A 9,970-nucleotide genomic window follows, 5' to 3' on the forward strand; every position below is an offset into this window, starting at 1 on the left:
AGAGTCTTGAACAGCACACCCAGGATAAACCTGAGTTCATTCAATTCCCGGCATCCCATATGGTTCCCCAAGCCTGCCAGGAGTGATTTCTGAGCACAGAGCAAAGAGTAACCATGCCGTTGGGGTGTGTGTGTGTGTGTGTGTGTGTGTGTGTGTGTGTGTGTGTGTGTGTGTGGTGGCCCCAAAACCAAAACACAAGTATGATACATTCTTCTCTATTGTTAGAAAAGTAAATAACAAACGAGGAGTAAAAATGAATTACAACTTTCTAGAGGGGGAAGTAAAAATTTACTTTTACTTTTCTAGAGTAAGCATTAAAGGTGACCAGATACACATATGGAAGTATTTCTGGTTTGAGTCAAAGTCCAAATTTCAGAAGTTGCAACATTAATATACTATTAATTTGATAACAAATAATGACTGATTTGTTCTGATGAAGATATTTCTGAGTTCATTATTTTCAGAATGTTGGAATATTTATGACTTGTTATAAAATAATATCTAACAACTACAACAACCAAAACTGTAAGTATTCCAGATATCTGACTGGAATTAAAATATACACAACACTAACAGGTGTTTTCAATTAAACAAATTTGGATTTTCAGAAGTTCCACAAAATTTAGAAAAGAGATTATAAATAAATACTGGATTCTAAATTACAGCTATTTTAATTTGGGCTGAGGTAGGGAGAGTGTAAGAAAGGAGGTAAGATCTCCAAAGAACAGAGTTTTCAGTAACTAGAAGGCAGGTAAGCACATGATAAAGATTATGGACTAAATTGGCCTTGACTTGATTCCAGAGTCCTCACAACTTCTTACCTCCATGGGCCTCAATAAACAAGCATTAAATGAGATTAACTCAAGCTTCCTTAAAGGGAGTTTATTTTCTAAATAGTTCTATATATATCATAATACAGCAAGCATTTATATATTACATGATAAGCATATTGAGAGTTGAATGGCAATCATGACAGAATTGAGTGAAAGAAGTAGTAAGTAATCTTGGTCAAAATTTGACTTCACTTAATATTCCTCTTTCCAGAAACAAAGCTATGATGAAGGTATTTAATTGTTCTTCCTCAGGCTACTAAAGACTTTGTTTTCTTTCCTCTAAATCCTCCCCAGAATACCTTCATCATAGCTTTGTTTCTGGAAAGAGGAACATTAAGTGAAGTCAAATTTCTTTCTTCTTTCCTAATTTTTTTCCTAATTTTTATTATGATTTACCAAGTTGTTCATAAGACAATTATTTCAGGCATTCAATGTTCAATGTTCAATTTCCAATCCCACCACTAGTATGATCGTTCCTTTACCAGTATCCCCCCAATCTCACATTTGCCACCATAGTCTGACATCATGCAATTACAAAAAAATTTACTTCATATTACTTGTTACAACATGAAGAATGAAAGCTTAGATCAACAAGGGTTAATTAAAAACTACTGCTATAGATCTCCATGGTGTCATGAAAGTCAGTATCTAATGTGGTTAGTTCTAGTTGATCCTTTTGTGTTAGTTTTTGGCTCACTGAGATTCATAGATAACTGTGTAATTTTCCCCTTAGATTTATGTGATACCATTAGCCTGACAGAACAATAAATGTTGAAGTGTTGTGCAGTTTTGTGTGGTCACATGGTCCAAGAATTTTGTGACTTACATTTTGATAAGGTTAAATTATGGAACTGGGCCATTTTTGTAGGAGAATGAATTACAGCATTGGGCTGCTGTAATTTATCCAGAAAGGGTAATATGTCATCTTCACTTCCCTTTCTGAGAATGCCACAGAGATATCAGCCAGGACTGAACTACCTGGGAAATATCAACAGCCATTATTTACTTTTGAAACTTGGTAGAGAATAGACCTTTTTTGCCAGAATAATAGGTGGCAGTGAGTCTAAGTCAAATTTCTTAAAGGTTCAGATTTACACAAAAGAAAATTCCTGGGATTTTCTTAGAAAAACATGTTCCTAGAATTATTCCTCAGAAATTTGTGACTGTTTTTCTGTTTGTTTGTTTGTTTGTTTGTTTGCTTGTTTTATTTAGGGGGCACGTCCAGGGGTGCTCAGGGGTTATTCCTTACTCTCAACTCAGAAATCTCTCCTGGCTCAGGGGACCATATGGGATGCCGGGTATTGAACCTGCATCCATCCTGGGTCAGTGGTATGCAAAAGGCAAATGCCCTACCACTGTGCTATCACTCTGACCCTAATTTATGACTTTGTATGTTGTCATGGAATCCTAACACAATTGTATCAAAATGACATATTTTCCAATCATGGAGGAGTAATTAATTCTCCCTGCTAAATCAACTCTAAATCACAAGAAAATCTCACTACGTCATAGACTGGTTTGCCTTTGTAATACATGTGTTCGAATATCTGAAGAGTAGTGACTGCTAATCACTGAAATCTAAGGACTGTGGCTATGGAAGGAATTTAAGGTATAAGTGCCAGAAGTAGTTATCATTGTTGTTGGTAAGTCTGACCCTACAGAAGAAGGATAAAGAAATGGACATTGTATTACCTAACATCAGAACACTTTAAAATAGAGATTAAAAGCTGGCTTAGTTGGAGGATGAAGTGCAGAGTGATCTATCAGAATGCAGCAAAATCAAAAAGGAAAATTAGATTCAGATGAGAATCCTTAAGGTTTACAGCAGACCTGTCACAAAATATCCTAAAGGCCAGAAGACAGTGGAGGGATGTGACAAAACTCAACAAAATGAAGGTTTCACCTAGAATAATACACTGAGTCAGACTTACATTTGGGTTTGAAGAAAATATACATAGATTCACAGATAAACAAATGCTCAGAAACTTTACAGACTCAAAACCAGCCTTAAAAGAAAAATCGAAAGGCCTACATTAAGACAAGACAACAGACACACCAAACTTCTACACAAATATGACACAAAATCTTATGACATGACAATTGCCTCTCCCAATGTCAATGGACTAACTGCACCAGTAAAAGGACACAGAGTTGTAAAAAGAATTAAAAAGCTGTATCCAACATTCTGATCCCTACAAGAAACACATATGAATAATCAGAACAACCATAGACTCAAAATCAAAGGTTGGAGAACAAGCAAATAACTCCCTTAAAAAGCTGGATTGGCCATATTAATATCAGATGACATAAACTTTAATATCAGATGACATAAACTTTAGACTCAAAGTTATAAGAAACAAAGATGTACATTTCAAAATAATTAAGGGATATGTACCCTTAATCTCAAGGAAGAAACCACACTCCTAAACATATACAATGAAGGACCAGAAAAATATTTAATACATTGATGACAAATCTAAAAGAAGACATCAACAGCAACACAATAGTGGGAGAACTCAACACTGCCATGTCATCCTTTGATAAGCCAACCAGGCTGAAACCCAACAAGAATATACTAGCTCTGAAAAGATAAATGGAAGAAAGTGAACTAGTGTATATATATGTATATATACATATATATATGTATGTATATATATGTATATATATATATATGTGTGTGTGTGTATGGCAATTCATCCCCAGAAAACTAGATATACATACTTCTCCAATGTGCATGGGTCATTCTCCAGTATAGACCACATGCTGGCCAAGAAAATATACCTCCATAAAATCAAGAGGATAGAAATTGTACAGGCTACCTTCTCAGATCACAATGCACTGAAATTAGAAGTGAACTACAAAGGGACACAGAAGAAAAACTTAACACCGGAAATTAAACAGCTCACTATTGAACAACCAGTGGCTCAGAGATAAAATCAAAGAGGAAATTAAAACATTCTTGGAGGGGCCGGAGCAATGGTAGGGCATCTGCCTTCCCTAGTTCGATCCTCCAGTATCCCATGTGATCCCCCAAGCCAGGAGTGATTTCTGAATATAAAAGCCAGAAGTAGCCCTTTAGCATCACCGGGTGTGCCTCCCCCACCAAAAAAATTTCCTGGAAACAAATTCCAATGAAGACACATATCCTCAGAATTAATGGGATACAGCAAAAGTGGTAGGAAGAGGAAAATTTATACCTTTGCAAGAACAAATCAAGGAAAAAAGGGGCCTACATAAATAGCTTAATGACAAAGCTTTCTCTCTCTTTGTCTCTGAATGAAATATATCAGTACAGCACCATAGCTACAGGCTTCCTCCTTCTTGCACTCTTACCAGTGATATATCTCTGTCTCTGTCTTTGCCACTGTCTCTCTCTCACTGCTTATGCTATGTTTCAGTTACTTTTGATGATAATATAAAATGGTCCAATATTTCTTCAAAATTGAAAATTATTTCATTACTCTGCCATTAATAAAGATGAAAGTATGCCATTTGGAAAAATAAATAGAACTTGAAATAATATGCTAGTGATAAGGATGTCGATGATAATCACCATATGGCTACATGCAGACATGAAATACAAATAACTGGCAAAAATTAATAAAACTAACTCAGACTAGTGAAAGGTAAGGTGGGAAAGCAATAATGATGAAGAAGTGGTTGTTTTACTTGTGAGACAACATCAGCACATTAAAGGTGCATCTGATAAGAATCCTACCAGGAGTTTAAAATTCAATAAAATTTTATAGGATTGTAAAAAATAAAACCATTAATCAACTTAAAAACAGCCATATGAACATTGAGTGGAAATAAAAATTGTCAGACTTAAACACCAAACCCAAAGTCAACAACAACAGAATCGATACCCTATCTACAACAAGCTATACACAGAGGGGAACAGTTACACTAGCACTCTGAGGGGCAAAGAAGAGAGATATGGGACACATGCTGAGAAAAGGGGTAGAGGGAGGACAATCCTGGTGGTGGGAACGGCCCTGATTCATTGTCACTATGTACCTTAAATATTACTGTGAAAGGTTTGTTATTCACTTTAGTCACAATAAAAATTATTTTAAAACATACCATTCTGGGAATCAGATTTGTATTTAGTTAAGTTTCTTAGTGGGCAGAGGAAAATGAAAAAAATAATAGCAATAAGGAATGTAATTTAGAATGGAAAATAAATTTAATTTATTTAATTTAATCTACTATTTAATCCATTGTTGGAAATCATTTCTAATGAGTCTAAAATATTGCAACTATAAGAAACTTGTACTATGCTTATTAGACCATCCTGAGTAAGGTTTCAAATATTCAATACTGAATATTCAAATATTCGAATATATTTGAATGAAATTAAAATCATATTCAGTACCAAGGATAGATTTTTGGAAACAAACTTTTGCTAGCCTTGCATTATCTAAATATTTTATATTTAGTTTGCAGGTTTTGAACTGCTCTAAAGTATTCTCCAAATAAAGTCTACCAATCCACAATCTCCCTACTGACTGAGACACAGCATTCCTCATTATGATGAAAGTAAGAGAAAGATGTGTTAATGAGACCCTTGGGTTCTCTCCAGTGTTTAAACCCTAAGTTTGTTAATTAGAGGAAAGGTGAGAGAAAAGTTTTGTATTTTGTCTCTTTGGATTAGAAGCTACAGATAATCAAATAGCAAGGAGGGTCAAAGCGTTAAACTGTAAATCAACAATAGTGGATAGTGTGTTAATTATCTACCTAGTTATTATACTTAAAACACTACAGTTAGCCTGTAATGAAGCCATTTTTCATTATGAAGTAATTTCTTATTAATGTAGTTAATTAAGTTAATTACATACTATTTATTGTTCATTGTTATTCCTTAGATAACTACTTATTTCTGGTAATTACTTAATAAATACTTGGAGTGGTGCGAGAAACAGTATGTTCTCTTTGAAAAGCTTCCAAATATTTTCTAGAAAAAAAAAAACTTCCTTTTTTTGCCCTTCAGATAGCTTTCAGTGCTAAAAATTAACCAAGTGCTAAAAGTTTTGATCTACTTTTTTTTTTATTTTGACCATATTGGCTTCATATCTTTCACAGTAGTATTTTATGTACATATTAACATTGAATCAAGGGAATTTCCATCACCAAATTTGTCCTCCCTCCACCCCGTTCCTTTCCTGCAACCCATATCCAACACCACCACTCCCCAGGCTTCTAGAGTAAGTGCCCCCCTCTGTGTCTAGCTTACTACTAGTGATCATACATCTGTTTGGTCCTGGTACCCTCCCTTGTTTCCTCCTCTATTTGAGAGGCAGAGCTAGATAGTTTGAGTTATGTGGTTTTGTTGAAGAAAAGAAAAGCAATAAAATGGGGTAAAAAAATTAAATAAGTTGAAAATGGGTGGAGTCCTTCTAGGGCCTTTCAACCTCATTTTGAGAGAGGACAGGAAAAAGGTAATTGAAACACTGCAACAATACAGAAAGAAATATCAAATAAAATATCCAGTGAGCAAAACAGCAATAAAGACAAGCACCACGCAATAGTCTCAGTTCTGAAATCAAACCATGTCAGAGTACAAAAAGAAAGAGAAAGAGAAAATAAAATAAAATTGGAGACATCAACTTGAGTATCTAAAAATAAATTTAAAAATCAATGAATAAATATATACGTAGATAAAAGGATTATTTTGTGCTTTTTTATTCTTCCCCCCCTGCATAGGCATAGTAACTATTGGGGACATTATAGAGGGAATTCCCTTGGCCTAGGAGATACAGGGTTTCTCCATCCTTGAGTATACTGTCATGGGATTAACTCTAGACTCCTTGCATAATCATTTACTCTCTCCTCGGTGCTTTTGTGGTGTATGGAAGACTTCTGCTTCATCATGGATGGTAAAATCTGACCTCTGTATCTATAAGATCTTGGTGTCTGTACAGCTCAAGGAACGGAGCTTATGATAAAGTCTTTCTTTTTGGCCTACTTTAATTTTTTAAATAAAAATTCCTTTATTTAAGCACCCTGGTTAAAAACATATTCATAATTGGATTTTAGCCCTAAAATGCACAACCCCCTTTACCGATGCATATTTTCTGCCACCGATGTCCTCCAATTTCCTTGTCCCCCCACCCTGTCTGTTTTTGAGACATTGTATTTCCCTCTCTATGGTAGTTGTTAGTGTAGTTATTTAACACTGCACTTACCATTCTTTGTGGTAAGCTTTGTATCATGGTCCTCCTGGTCATCATCTCTCTTGTCTCTGAGTGTTATTACTATACTGTCTCTTTTCTTAAATCCCCCAGATGACTGAGATTATTCTGTGTTTATCTCTCTCCCTGTGACTTATTTCACTCAACATAATAGTCTCCAAATTTATCCATGTATAGGCAAATTTTGTGACTTCATTTTTTTCTAACAACTCTATAGTATTCTATTGTACAAATGTATCATGGTTTCTTTAGCAACTCATCTATTGTCTGGCATCTGGGTTGTTTCTATATTATGGCTATTGTAAAAAGTGCTTCTATCAATATAGGAGTCCAGAGGGCATTATTGTATTGTGGTTTTTGTGATTCTAGGATGTATCCCTAGTAGTGATATTGCTGAATCAGATAGAAACTCAATGTTCAGTTTTTTTTTTAATAATATTCATATTGTTTTCCAGAGAGGATGAAGTAGATGGCATTCCCACCAGCAGCAAATCAGAGTTTCCTTTTCCCCACATCCATGCCAACCATGGTCCTTATCAAAAGCTTTCTCTGCATATATTGATATGATCATGTAGTTATTAAATTTCCTTTTGTTGATGTTGTATATTACATTGATTGACTTCTGTATGTTGAACCATTATTGCATCTCTGGAATGAATCATACACTCTTGAAATTCATTTGGGACAATGAACTCCCAAGAATAGTGAAAGCAACCCTTAGGAGAAAAAAAGATGAAAGGCATCACTTTACCCAACTTTAAATTGCACTACAAAGCAATAACCATTAAAACAACATGGTACTGGAATACAGATCCTCAGACAAGTGGAATAGACTTGAGTATTTAGAGAATGGCCCACACAATACTATCAATTAATTTTTCACAAAGGGGCAAAAATGCAAAATGGGTCAAGAAAAGCCTCTTCAACAAGTGGTGCTGAAACAACTGCTCAAAAGGTTGCAAAAAAAAGGTCAAATCAAAATAGATTAAAGATTGTAGTATCAATTCTGAAACTATAAAGTATATAGTGACATTGATATTGAGACTAAAGGCATCTTCAAGAAGGAAACACCACTGTCCAAACAAGTGGAGGCAGAGATAAACAAATCAAACTGAGAAGCTTCTACACTTCAAAGAAAACAGTGACTAGTGTAAAAAGGTAACCCTTGGAATGGGAGAAACTATTCACCCAATACCCATCAGATAAGAGGCTAATATCTAAGATATACAAGACACTGACATAATTGAACAAAAAAATTATATAACCCCATCAAAAAATGAGAAGAAATAAACAGACACTTCCTCAAAGAAGAAATACAGATAGCCAAAAGGCACTGAAAAAAATATGTTCCACATCACTAATCATCAGGGAATGCAAATCAAAACAAAATAGAATATCATCTCATGCCACAGAGACTGGCACACATCACAAAGAACAAGAACAACCACTGTTGGCGTAAATGTAAAAAGTAATAAAAATTATGAACAAGATGAGAATGGAAGGAACTTTTCTCAATATAGTCAAGGCCATTTACCACAAGCCCATGGCAAATATTGTACTCAATGGAAAAAACTGAAAGTCTTTTACCTAAGATTTGTCACAAGGCAAGGCTTCCACTTCTCACCACTACTATTCAACATAGTACTGGAAGTACTTGTTATAGTAATTAGGCAAGAAAAATATATCAAGGGCATCCAAATAGAAAAGGAAGAAGTCAGTTCTCATTGTAGATGAAATATACATACACACACACACACACACACACACACACACACACACATATATATATATTAGAAAATCCTAAGTACTCTACCAAAAAGCTCCCAGAAACAATAGATTCATAAAGCAAAGAGGCAGGCTGCAAAATTAAAGCAAAAAAAAAAATTAGGCCTTTTTATACACAAATAATGATAGAGAAGAAATAGACATTAAAATACCAATTCCATTCACAATAGCACCACAGAAATGCAAATACCTTAGAGTCAACTTAACTAAAGAAGTAAAGGACCCATACAAAGAAAACTATAAAACATTGTTTTCAAGAAATAAAAGAAGAAACAGGGCCCGGAGAGATAGCACAGCGGCGTTTGCCTTGCAAGAAGCCGATCCAGGACCAAAGGTGGTTGGTTCGAATCCCGGTGTCCCATATGGTCCCCCGTGCCTGCCAGGAGCTATTTCTGAGCAGACAGCCAGGAGTAACTCCTGAGAACCGCTGGATGTAGCCCAACCCCCACCCAAAAGAAGAAACAAGGAAATGAAGACATATGTTTATGGATTGGGAAGATTAACATCATTAAAATGGCATTACTCCCCTAAGCCTTATACAAGACTTAATGTAATCCCTCTAAGGATACCCATGACATTCTTCAAAGAAGTGTATTGATCTACTTTAAAGTAAAACTATAATCTATATATTATGAGAAAAACTCTGACCCTTCTTTGCCTAGAGCTAGGCAGATGTAAGCTTAAAAGTCTTTGTTTTAGGGAAATGGTGTAATTTTTCATTCCTTAGCTTATTCTCCTTCCCTTTTTCTTTATTGTAGGGGGAAAAAGGAGTTTTAGTAAAGGATCATAAAATTTATATACTAAATGTGGTATTTTTTAAAAATAATTTTTATTATGACCAACGTGAATTACAAACTTTTCACAGTAATATTTAAGGTACATATTGACATTGAACCGGAGTATTCCCACAATTAGTGTTGTCCTCCCTTCACCCTTGTTCCCAGTATCCTGCTCCTTTGCCCCCCCCCCCGCTACTGCTAGTATAACTGGTCTCCTCTGTGTATAGTTCCCCCCTCAATTTATGAGGCAAAACAAGATGATTCAAGTTATATGGTTCTGTTTGAAAAAAAAAGAAGGAAAACACCCACAAAAAACAGGGAGGAGTTTGTCTAGATTTAAATATCAATTTAAAAAGAAGAAAGTGAGGGGCCAGAAGGTGAT

Source organism: Suncus etruscus, chromosome 12 (genome assembly GCF_024139225.1).
Source record: "Suncus etruscus isolate mSunEtr1 chromosome 12, mSunEtr1.pri.cur, whole genome shotgun sequence".
NCBI classification, from domain to species: Eukaryota; Metazoa; Chordata; class Mammalia; order Eulipotyphla; family Soricidae; genus Suncus; species Suncus etruscus.